Source organism: Passer domesticus, chromosome 9 (genome assembly GCF_036417665.1).
Source record: "Passer domesticus isolate bPasDom1 chromosome 9, bPasDom1.hap1, whole genome shotgun sequence".
Taxonomy (NCBI): Eukaryota; Metazoa; Chordata; class Aves; order Passeriformes; family Passeridae; genus Passer; species Passer domesticus.
In genome coordinates this window covers 14117449-14128820 of record NC_087482.1, presented here as the reverse complement: position 1 = coordinate 14128820, position 11372 = coordinate 14117449, and the positions used below count along the sequence as shown (strand labels likewise).

The 11372-nt window shown below is 57.9% G+C and overlaps 2 long non-coding RNA genes across 2 annotated transcripts; both read left to right on the top strand.

Moving 5' to 3' along the window:
* Positions 1-1074: 1074 nt before the first annotated feature.
* LOC135307357 (uncharacterized) lies at positions 1075-2038 on the top strand. The gene is made up of 4 exons (XR_010368060.1): positions 1075-1148; positions 1519-1575; positions 1777-1848; positions 1936-2038. It is a non-coding gene; the product is annotated as an uncharacterized LOC135307357 (long non-coding RNA).
* A 7195-nt stretch (positions 2039-9233) lies between these two features.
* LOC135307704 (uncharacterized) lies at positions 9234-10249 on the top strand. The gene is made up of 3 exons (XR_010368381.1): positions 9234-9292; positions 9602-9700; positions 10145-10249. It is a non-coding gene; the product is annotated as an uncharacterized LOC135307704 (long non-coding RNA).
* The last annotated feature ends 1123 nt before the right edge of the window (positions 10250-11372 follow it).

The following is an 11372-nucleotide window of genomic DNA, read 5'->3' as shown; positions in this document are numbered from 1 at the left end:
GTTGCAGTCAGGGATTGGCCCAAAGGTTGGGGAACCAAGGGGCTGGGTTGCCTTGAGAGGCAGGGAAAGAGCTGGAACAAGGGGTGGGGAAGGACACGAGGGACAGTTTGGAGGGAGGGTAAAACCCACAGGTAAACCAACTCAGGAAAAAAATGGGGGCACAACAGAGCCCTTAAACAACACTTAAAATGAAATCAATAAAATAAATTTGAACTGCAACAATCAAGAGCATCTTGAGGGACGCAGCCTGACCAGCAATGTCAGCAGGCAAAAGAAAGGTTTTGCTGAGCAATGGCCCTTTGATGAAGCAAAACATTTACAATCAGGGCAGTCCATTCATGCAGACGGGCACACACTCTGGGGGTACAGCTGAGGCCATGAGGTCACAGCAGGGCTCTGGGGTCACAGCAGGCTGAGCTCTCAGCAGGCCCTGAGGTCACAGAGGTGCCAGAGGTGCCAGAGCCCCGTGGTTGCACAGCAGCACAAGGAGCCAGCAGTCAGTCCCTGAGCACAACTGTTGCGGCAGCAGCGGCGGTGGCAGCAGCGGTGCTGACGTTGGGACAGCGGTGTCGGGACAGCGGTGGCAGCAAGAGCTGCGGGACTGGCGGAGGACAAGGCACCATGGCCCTTGCTCTGCACCTCCTACTCCTGCTGCTCCTGGCCGTGGCCCTGCCTGCCAGGGCTGCCCAGGCTGCTCCGCTGCAAGCGCGGCGACAAGGTGAGCCGGCAGCCTGGCTGCCCTTTCCCGGGACAGCGCTCCCTGCTCCCTGGGAAGCGCTGGGGATGGTTTTGCCCCGGGCTTTAGGGAGGGTTTCCTCTGTGGGAGGGAGAGAGACCCCACGGGCCCTGGGCTACTCCAGCCACCCCTCCAGAGATGTTGCAAAGGGCCTGCAAAGAGGGTGGAGAGTGACCAGGAGCCAGCCCAGAGCTCCCCAGGCCCCTGTGCAGCTTTGGCCATGTCCATTCACATCTGGCTCTCACAGCCTTACCCAACACCCCTGCATTGCCCAGTTCCCTGTGGCAGAAGGGGATCCTAGCACACCATGGAAATGGTTCTGATCTCTGCTCCCTTCTAGACTGGAATAGTGACATGGGTTTTCAGGAAGTCCTGATGAAGGATGGTTTGAAGTTCTTTGAGGATGCTGGAGGCAAGTTTTCATTCTGTCTTTCCTGAGTGAATAATCAGGATTAATGCAACAAAAGTTCACTTACAAACCATTTCCCTTAAGATAATCTTAAGGTTGAAAGAATCTGGAAACCTTGCCCTGCTCCCTTCTGGAGCCCTGAGGGCTCCCACAGGATCACTGTCATTGGGAGGAAGGAGCATTTAGCTTTCAATCTTCCTCCCGTGTGCAATGCCAGTGTGTCCTTCCGTGTGCTCTGTGCAGCCACAGAGAAGAGCAGAGAGGGAAGGGGCCGGGCCGGGCCCAGGGCTGTGCCCCGGGGCTGAGCCTTGTGGGCAGCCTGAGGATCTCCTGCAGTGCCACAGGAGCTCTTCTGTCCTGCCTTTCTTTGCAGCTGAACCTGCTGGTGAAGGCCCCACATCCAGGACTGAGGCTCTGGGAGATGCTGAGGGTAGGTCAAGGCCTTTCCCCTGGGAGAGCTGCCAGCTCAGAGCCCAAAACTGGGCCAGGGAGGCAGCGCTGCAGGTGCCAGCACAGAACCATGCACGTGTGTGCCCTCGCCCTGCACGATCCCCTCACGGCTGCTGCGGCTCAGTGGTGCCCGTGCAGATCAGCAGAGATGGCAGAAGCTTCTGTGGCTGTTGAGTTACAGGTGTGTCTACAGGGAGGAGATTCATACGTACATTGGTGGTTATTGCCAACAAGACCAGTTTGCATGGCAGGGGTGAGTAGTGTGTCCCTGCTGACCCCACAAGTTGAGCACTGGTTTTGTGGGATGCATTCCTGGGAAATGGAAATATTTTTCTCTAAGTTCCTCCGAAGAGGAAGATGCAAGACACAACAGAGAAGATATCCCTGGAACCATCCAAACAGATGAGGCAAGTGCTGAAGAAAATGCTGCAGGGAGGACAAGGTGGGTGCATTTGCCTCATGCTTCCCCTGGGACTCAGCAGCCGGGGGCTTTGGCTGCACATCTGGACACGCCGTGCCCGGCACAGCAGGAAGGGATCCATGGCTCATTCCCAATGAGGAATGTTTCCATCTGATCCAGATGTCTCTTTTGCATTCTCCAGAAATCAAAGGAGAGCCTGCGGAGAAAGAAGCATTTCCTGGAGGAAGCAGTGGTTCCGTGCCAGCCTCTGCTGCAGGAAGGGAGGCCATGCCAGGCACATACACAGGAGGTAATTGCTGTGCCTCTGGGCCTGAGCCCTGCTGAGGCTTGAGCTGCCCTCTCTGCTGCTTGGCAGCGCGGGCACAGCCTGGACTAGAGCGGCACAGCCCAGGGGAATTATCCCGAGCAGGCTCAGGGCACTCGGGTCCTGAGCAGTCCTGCTGGGGTCCCTCCATGGGAGACATGTCCTGAAACCTGGGAGTGACTGCACGGGGTGCCCACAGTGGGGAAAGGACAGAGGGGGAGAGCAAGGCTCCAGTGTGTCCTGAGAGGGCCTGGCTGTTTGCCCTTGGGCTGTGGGAGGTGTCCCAGCAGAAGGAGGACAGGAGGGACAGAGGGAGGGATGGATAACTGTGTCACTGCCTGCTGCAGTTTTCGCCAGGGTTTTAGAGAGGATTTCCTCTGTGTCTGAGGGAGAGAACCCCGGGACCCTGCGCTGCTCCAGCCACCCCTCCCAGGGATGTTGTTGAGGGCAGGGAAAGAGTGTGGAAAGTGACCAGGAGCCAGCCCAGAGCTCCCCAGGCCCCTGTGCACCTTTGGCCATGTCTATTCACATCTGGCTCCCACGGCCTTAGCCGACCCCCTGGCAGTGCCCAGTTCCCTGTGGCAGAAGGGGATCCCAGCACACCCTGGAAAGTGTTCTCATCTGTGCTCCGTTCTAGATGAGGTTGCTGGGAAGGCTTCTCCATCAGCTTGGATGAATAAAGTTTTGAAGCCCTTGGAGCCTCCTGCAGGTATGTTCTCAGTGTGCCACCAAGGAAGAATTGTAGACAAGCGGGCAGGAACCAGGTGACAGAAGCTTCTGTGGCTGTTGTGTTACAGATGTGTCTACAGGGAGGACTTCTCCAGCTCCTACCTTGGATTTTGCACTCAAGCCCAGCTCCCATCACAGTGGTGAGTAGTGTGTCCCTGCTGAACCCACAGGCTGAGCCTTGCTTTTGTAGGATCCATTCCTGGGAAATGGAAATATTTTTCTCTAAGGGACTCCAACAGGGAAAGTCCAAGATACAACAGATAAGATGTCCCTGCAACCATCCAAACAGATGAGGAAAGAGCTGAAGGAACCCCTGCAGACAAGAGAAGGTGGGTGCATTTCCCTCATGCTTCCCCTGGGAGTCAGCAGCCGGGGTCTTTGGCTGCACATCTGGACACGCCGTGCCCGGCACAGCGGGAAGGGATCCATGGCAGCCTTGCTGCCCCGCTGCTGCTTTCACGCCCTGCAGGGCTGTTTCCCAGCCTGGCCTGGCTGCAGCTTCTGCCCAGCCTCTGCCGAAGGCATTTGGCATCAGCTGACAGTCAGCCCAAACTGTAACACACCCTGAGATCCCCCACTATATCCAGCCCTGCAGCTTAGGAAAAGGGTGGCTGTTTGGAGGTGGAAGTGCTCACATCATGCCACTGTAACCTGGCCATTTTCCTGCTCCATAAATTTCACAAATATTACCTCTGATGCCACTGCCCAAGTGGGGAACAGCTCCATCTGATGCAGCTGTCTCCCTTCCTTTGTCAAGAGATGGACATAGAGCTTCAGTGGAAGGTGGCAATTCCTGAAGGAAGCACTCCATCTTCGGTGCCAGCCCCTGCTGCAGGAAGGAAGGCGATGCCAGACACGGGCACAGGCATAGCAGGTAATTGCTGTGCCGGGCTCAGGCCTGGCCGGGGCTGTGTGGCAGCAGCTCTTCCCCCAGGGCCTGCCCTTGCCCAGCCCGGCAGCAGCCAAAGCTGGAGGCGCCTCGGCTTCCAGGCCTCTGGAGCTCGCTCAGAGCCCCGGGGAAACGGGACTGGTGCAGCAACGTCCCTGGCGCTGCAGCTGCTGCAGAGCTGGCCCTGAGTGCCCAGAGGCCCAAGGCACAGGATCAGCCCCGAGCAGGAGCCCTGCCTCCAGCCCAGGGCCAGAGCCAGCCCTGGCACACAATGGAAACAGTTCTTCTCTTGGTTTGCTTCCAGACTGGGATGCTGGGACGGTTCCTCCATTAGCCTGGCGCTCTGAAGTTGTGAAGCCCTCTGGGCATTCTGCAGGTGTGTTCTCACTGTCCCACCAAGGTGTAATGTTTGACTGACTGGTAAGAACCAGGTGACAGAAGCTTCTGTGGCTGTTGTTTTACAGCCGTGTCTGCAGGGACAACTCCACCAACTCCTACCTTGGATGCTGCACATAAGCCCAGCTCCCATGGCAGGGGTGAGTAGTGTGTCCCTGCTGAACCCAAAGGCTGAGACCTGATTTTGTGGGATCCATTCCTGGGAAATGGAACTACTTTCTCTTAAGGTCCTCCACCAGAAGAGATCAAAGACATATCAGAAAAGAAATTCCAGGACCCATTAGAAATCATGTGGCAAATGCTGAAGGAACGTCTGCAGAGAAGACAAGGTAGGTGCATTTCCCTCATGCTTCCCCTGGGTCTCAGCAGCCAGGGGCTTTGGCTGCACATCTGGACACGTCGTGCCCGGCACAGCAGGAAGGGATCCATGGCAGCCTCGATGCCCCGCTGCTGCTTTCACGCCCTGCAGGGCTGTTTCCCAGCCTGGCCTGGCTGCAGCTTCTGCCCAGCCTCTGCAGGAAGGCATTTGGCATCAGCTGACTGGCAGCCCCAGTTGCACCACAGGCCATGCCCACCCTCAGATCCCCTGCAATTTCCTGGTGTCCAGGCAGATCAGATGTTGGGGCTGTTTGGGGAAGGAAGCAGCCTTGGGTTGTCCCAAAATCCTGGGTGTTTTCTGATCATTATCCATTCCTTTCACAATTGATGCCTCCTGAAATTGTCACCTTCCCCATTCCCAGTCAGGAATGTTTCCATCTGATCCAGCTGTCTCTTTTGCATTCTCCAGAAATCAAAGGAGAGCCTGCGGAGAAAGAAGCATTTCTCGGAGGAAGCAGGGGCTCCATGCCAGCCTCTGCTACAGGAAGGGAGGCCATGCCAGGCACAGGCACAGGAGGTAATTGCTGTGCCTCTGGGCCTGAGCCCTGCTGAGGCTTGAGCTGCCCTCTCTGCTGCTTGGCAGTGCGGGCACAGCCTGGAATAGAGCAGCACAGCCCAGGGGAATTATCCCGAGCAGGCTCAGGGCACTTGGGTCGTGAGCAGTCCTGCTGGGGTCCCTCCATGGGAGACATGTCCTGAAACCTGGCAGTGACTGCACGGGGTGCCCATGGTGGGGAAAGGACAGAGGAGGAGAGGAAGGCTCCAGTGTGTCCTGAGAGGGCCTGGCTGATTGCCCTTGGGATCTGGGGGGTTTCCCCACAGAAGGAGGGCAGGAGGGACAGAAGGAGGTAGGGAGGCATAACTGTGGCACTGCCTGCTGCAGTTTGCCTCAGGGATTTAGGGAGGATTTCCTCTGTGTCTGAGGGAGAGAGCCCCAGGGCCTTGTGCTGCTGCAGCCACCCCTCCCAGGGATGTTGCTGAGGGCAGGGAAAGAGTGTGGAGAGTGACCAGGAGCCAGCCCAGAGCTCCCCAGGCCCCTGTGCACCTTTGGCCATGTCTATTCACATCTGGCTCCCACGGCCTTAGCCGACCCCCTGGCAGTGCCCAGTTCCCTGTGGCAGAAGGGGATCCCAGCACACCCTGGAAAGTGTTCTCATCTGTGCTCCGTTCTAGATGAGGCTGGGAAGGCTTCTCCATCAGCTTGGATGAATAAAGTTTTGAAGCCCTTGGAGCCTCCTGCAGGTATGTTCTCGGTGTGTCACCAAGGAAGAATTGTAGACAAGCGGGCAGGCACCAGGTGACAGAAGCTTCTGTGGCTGTTGTGTTACAGATGTGTCTACAGGGAGGACTTCTCCAGCTTCTCCAGCTCCTACCTTGGATGCTATACGCAAGCCCAGCTCCCATCACAGTGGTGAGTAGTGTGTCCCTGCTGACCTCAAAGGCTGAGCCTTGCTTTTGTAGGATCCATTGCTGGGAAATGGAAATATTTTTCTCTAAGGTACTCCAACAGGGAAAGTCCAAGATACAACAGATAAGATGTCCCTGCAACCATCCAAACAGATGAGGCAAGAGCTGAAGGAACCCCTGCAGACAAGAGAAGGTGGGTGCATTTCCCTCATGCTTCCCCTGGGAGTCAGCAGCCGGGGGCTTTGGCTGCACATCTGGACACGCCGTGCCTGGCACAGCAGGAAGGGATCCATGGCAGCCTCGCTGCCCCGCTGCTGCTTTCACGCCCTGCAGGGCTGTTTCCCAGCCTGGCCTGGCTGCAGCTTCTGCCCAGCCTCTGCAGGAAGGCATTTGGCATCAGCTGACAGGCCGCCCAAACTGTAACACACCCTGAGATCCCCCACTATATCCAGTCCTGCAGATTAGGAAAAGGGTGGCTGTTTGGAGGTGGAAGTGCTCACATCATGCCACTGTAATCTGGCCATTTTCCTGCTCCATAAATTTCACAAATATTACCTCTGATGCCACCGCCCAAGTGGGGAACAGCTCCATCTGATGCAGCTGTCTCCCTTCCTTTGTCAAGAGATGGACATAGTGCTTCAGTGGAAGGTGGCATTTCTCGAAGGAAGCACTCCATCTTCGGTGCCAGCCCCTGCTGCCGGAAAGAAGGCAAAGCCAGACACGGGCACAGGCACAGCAGGTAATTGCTGTGCAGGGCTCAGCCCTGGCCGGGGCTGTGTGGCAGCAGCTCTTCCCCCAGGGCCTGCCCTTGCCCGGCCCGGCAGCAGCCAAAGCTGGAGGCGCCTCGGCTTCCAGGCCTCTGGAGCTGGTTCAGAGCCCCGGGGAAACGGGACTGGTGCAGCAACGTCCCTGGCGCTGCAGCTGCTGCGGAGCTGGCCCTGAGTGCCCAGAGGCCCAAGGCACAGGAGCAGCCCCGAGCGGGAGCCCTGCCGCCAGCCCAGGGCCAGAGCCAGCCCTGGCACACAATGGAAACAGTTCTCATCTTGGTTTGCTTCCAGACTGGGAGGCTGGGAAGGATTCCCCATTAGCCTGGCGCTCTGAAGTTGTGAAGCCCTCTGAGCATTCTGCAGGTATGTTCTCACTGTCCCACCAAGGCGTAATGTTTGACTGTCTGGTCAGGACCAGGTGACAGAAGCTTCTGTGGCTGTTGTGTTACAGGCGTGTCTGCAGGGACGACCTCACCAACTCCTACCTTGGATGCTGCACAAAAGCCCAGCTCCCATGGCAGGGGTGAGTAGTGTGTCCCTGCTGACCCCAAAGGCTGAGCTGTGCTTTTGGGAGATCCATTCCTGGGAAATGGAACTACTTTATCTTAAGGTCCTACGACAGGAGAGACCAAAGACATGGCAGGCAAGAAATTCCAGGACCCATTAGAAATCATGTGGCAAATGCTGAAGGAATGTCTGCAGAGAAGACAAGGTGGGTGCATTTCCCTCATGCTTCCTCTGGGACTCAGCAGCCAGGAGCTTTGGCTGCACATCTGGACACGCCGTGCCCGGCACAGTGGGAAGGGATCCATGGCAGCCTCGCTGCCCCGCTGCTGCTTTCACGCCCTGCAGGGCTGTTTCCCAGCCTGGCCTGGCTGCAGCTTCTGCCCAGCCTCTGCAGGAAGGCATTTGGCATCAGCTGACAGGCTGCCCCAATTGCACCACAGTCCATGCCCACCCTCTGATCCCCTGCAATTTCCTGGTGTCCAGGCAGATCAGATGTTGGGGCTGTTTGAGGAAGGAAGCAGCCTTAGGTTGTCCCAAACTCCTGGTTGTTTTCTGATCCTTATCCATTCCTTTCACAAGTGATGCCTCACCTTCCCCATTCCCAGTGAGGAATGTTTCCATCTGATCCAGCTGTCTCTTTTCCATTTTCCAGAAATGAAAGTAGAGCCTGTGCAGAAGGATGCATTTCCCGGAGGAAGCAGTGGTTCCGTGCCAGCCTCGGCTGCAGGAAGGGAGGCCATGCCAGGCACAGGCACAGGAGGTAATTGCTGTGCCTCTGGGCCTGAGCCCTGCTGAGGCTTGAGCTGCCCTCTCTGCTGCTTGGCAGTGCGGGCACAGCCTGGACTAGAGCGGCACAGCCCAGGGGAATTATCCCGAGCAGGCTCAGGGCACTGAGCAGTCCTGCCGGGGTCCCTCCATGGGAGACATGTCCTGAAACCTGGGAGTGACTGCACGGGGTGCCCACGGTGGGGAAAGGACAGAGGGGGAGAGCAAGGCTGCAGTGTGTCCTGAGAGGGCCTGGCTGTTTGCCCTTGGGATCTGGGGGGCTGTCCCAGCAGAAGGAGGGCAGGAGGGAGTGTAGCAAGGAGGCATAGCTGTGGCACTGCCTGCTGCAGTCTTCCCCAAGGATTTAGTGTGGATTTTCTGTGAGTTTGAGGGAGAGAGCCCCAGGGCCCTGGGCTACTCCAGCCACCCCTCCCAGGGATGTTGCTGAGGGCAGGGAAAGAGTGTGGAGAGTGATCAGGAGCCAGCTCAGAGCTCCCCAAGCCCCTGTGCACCTTTGGCCATGTCCATTCCCATCTGGGTCCCATAGCCTTACCCGACCCCCTTGCAGTGCCCTTTTCCCTGTAGCATTAGGGGATCCCAGCATGCCACAGATATGGTTCTGATCTCTGCTCCCTTTTAGACTGGAATCGTGACATGGGTTTTCAGGAAGTCCTGATGAAGGATGGTTTGAAGTTCCTGGAGGATGCTGGGGGCAAGTTTTCATTCGGCCTTTCCTTAGTGAATAATCAGGATCAATGCAACCAAAGCTCATTTATAAACCATTTCCCTTAACATTATGTAAGGGCTGAAGGATTCTGAGAATCTTTCCCTGCTCCCTTCTGGAGGCCTGAGGGCTCCCACAGGATCGCTGTCAGTGGGAGGAAGGAGCATTGATCTTTCAGTCCTCCTCCCGTGTGCTGTGCCAGTGTGTCCTTCCGTGTGCTCTGTGCAGCCACAGAGAAGAGCAGAGAGGGAAGGGGCCGGGCCCAGGGCTGTGCCCCGGGGCTGAGCCTTGTGGGCAGCCTGAGGATCTCCTGCAGTGCCACAGGAGCTCTTCTGTCCTGCCTTTCTTTGCAGCTGAACCTGCCGGTGAAGGTCCCACATCCAGGACTGAGGCTCTGGGAGATGCTGAGGGTAGGTCAAGGCCTTTCCCCTGGGAGAGCTGCCAGCTCAGAGGCCAAAGCTGGGCCAGGGGGGCATCGCTGCAGGTGCCAGCACAGAACCATGCACATGTGTGCCCTCGCCCTGCACGATCCCCTCACCGCTGCTGCGGCTCAGTGGTGCCCGTGCAGATCAGCAGAGATGGCAGAAGCTTCTGTGGCTGTTGAGTTACAGGTGTGTCTACAGGGAGGAGATTCATACGTACATTGGTGGTTATTGCCACAGGCTGAGTCCTGCTTTTGTGGGATCCATTCCTGGGAAATGGAACTACTTTCTCTTAAGGTCCTCCAAAAGGAAAGACCGAAGTTTTTGCCGCCAAAAAGTCTCATGACTCAGATGAATTCCTGAGACAAACACAGAAGGAAGCACCCGGAGGACAAGGTGGGTGCGTTTCCCTCATGCTTCCCCTGGGACTCAGCAGCCGGTGCCTTTGGCTGCACATCTGGACACGCCGTGCCCGGCACAGCAGGAAGGGATCCATGGCAGCCTTGCTGCCCCGCTGCTGCTTTCACGCCCTGCAGGGCTGTTTCCCAACCTGGCCTGGCTGCAATTCCTCCCCAGCCTCTGCAGGATGGAATTTGGCATTAGCTGATAGGGTGCCCCAACTGTACTGTGGGCCTGAGATCCCCTGCCATTTCCCAGTCTCTGAGAAGATCAGGAGGTGCAGCTGTTTGCACAAGGGAGTGCACTGGCCCAGCCCCAATTACCTGGGCTTTTTCCTGATCTTTACTTGTGACTTAGACAAGCATTGCCTCCTGAAGGTGCCACCTCCCCAGTGGGGAATATTTCCATTTGATCCAGTTGTCCCTTTTTTCCTTTTTCAAGTGATGGACCAAAAGGCTGTTCAGGAGGAGGAACACTCAGGGAGAAGCAGTGGCTCACTGGCAGCCCCTGCTGCAGGAAGGAAGGCGATGCCAGACACGGGCACAGGCACAGCAGGTAATTGCTGTGCCGGGCTCAGCCCTGGCCGGGGCTGTGTGGCAGCAGCTCTTCTCCCAGGGCCTGCCCTTGCTCAGCCCGGCAGCAGCCAAAGCTGGATGCGCCTCGGCTTCCAGGCCTCTGGAGCTGGTTCAGAGCCCCAGGGAAACGGGACGGGTGCAGCAACGTCCCTGGCGCTGCAGCTGCTGCGGAGCTGGCCCTGAGTGCCCAGAGGCCCAAGGCACAGGAGCAGCCCCGAGCGGGAGCCCTGCCGCCAGCCCAGGACCAGAGCCAGCCCTGGCTCCCGACTGGGCAGGGGCTGCGCTGGCTCCTGACAGGGCCTGAGCCTGTCCCCTGGGGCTGGGGGAGCTGTCACGGGGCAGGGAGGGCCAGGGGTGGCAGTGGCTGCTCAGGCATGGCTTTGGCCCGTGTCCCTGGCAGCAGCCACTGCCCAAGCAGCTGCGCAGCCCCCGGGCTCTCCTCCCGGCCTGCTGGGCTTTGTTGGCTGGCACAGCCTGCGCCAAGGGCCGGCAAGGTGCCTGCAGGCCCCATCTCTGGGGGAAACAGAGAACGTCCTGCCTGTATCCACCGTGCTGCCAGCTCAGCAGTGCAGCACAGCACGGGCTCACGCTCCCCATCGCTCCCACAGATGCAGCCGGCACCACAAGACCTGTTCCCGATGCCCAGGATGGCCTCGGAAGGGGCTTCTGTCAGGGAACCGACTGCTGGCTAGGGTTTCTGGCAGGCATGCTTTATTTGGAGCTTGTCTTCCTATTCTGCTGCTTTGGAATCTGGTATTCCTGGAACAGAAAACAGTGAGTGTTTTATTGCCCGCCCCCTCCAACAGCTTCTTTTCAAAGTCCAGCATGGACAGGGAACATTCCCATTGAGGCTGCAGTGGAGTTGTGGCCAGCCCATGATTGTCCAAATAACTCTGCTGAGGGTTCTGCTGCTGCCCAGTGCTTCCATTGGCCTCTCAATTGCTGGGCCTTGTCCTGGGGGCCCCGCTGGGGCTGCAGCCAGTGCTGGCTCCCACTGAGGCTGCCTGGCCAAGAGCAGCCCCAGGGGCACGGGGCAGAGGCAGAGGCAGGTGGGGAGGAGAAAGAGCAGAGCCGAGGTTGCCCTTGAAAGGCAG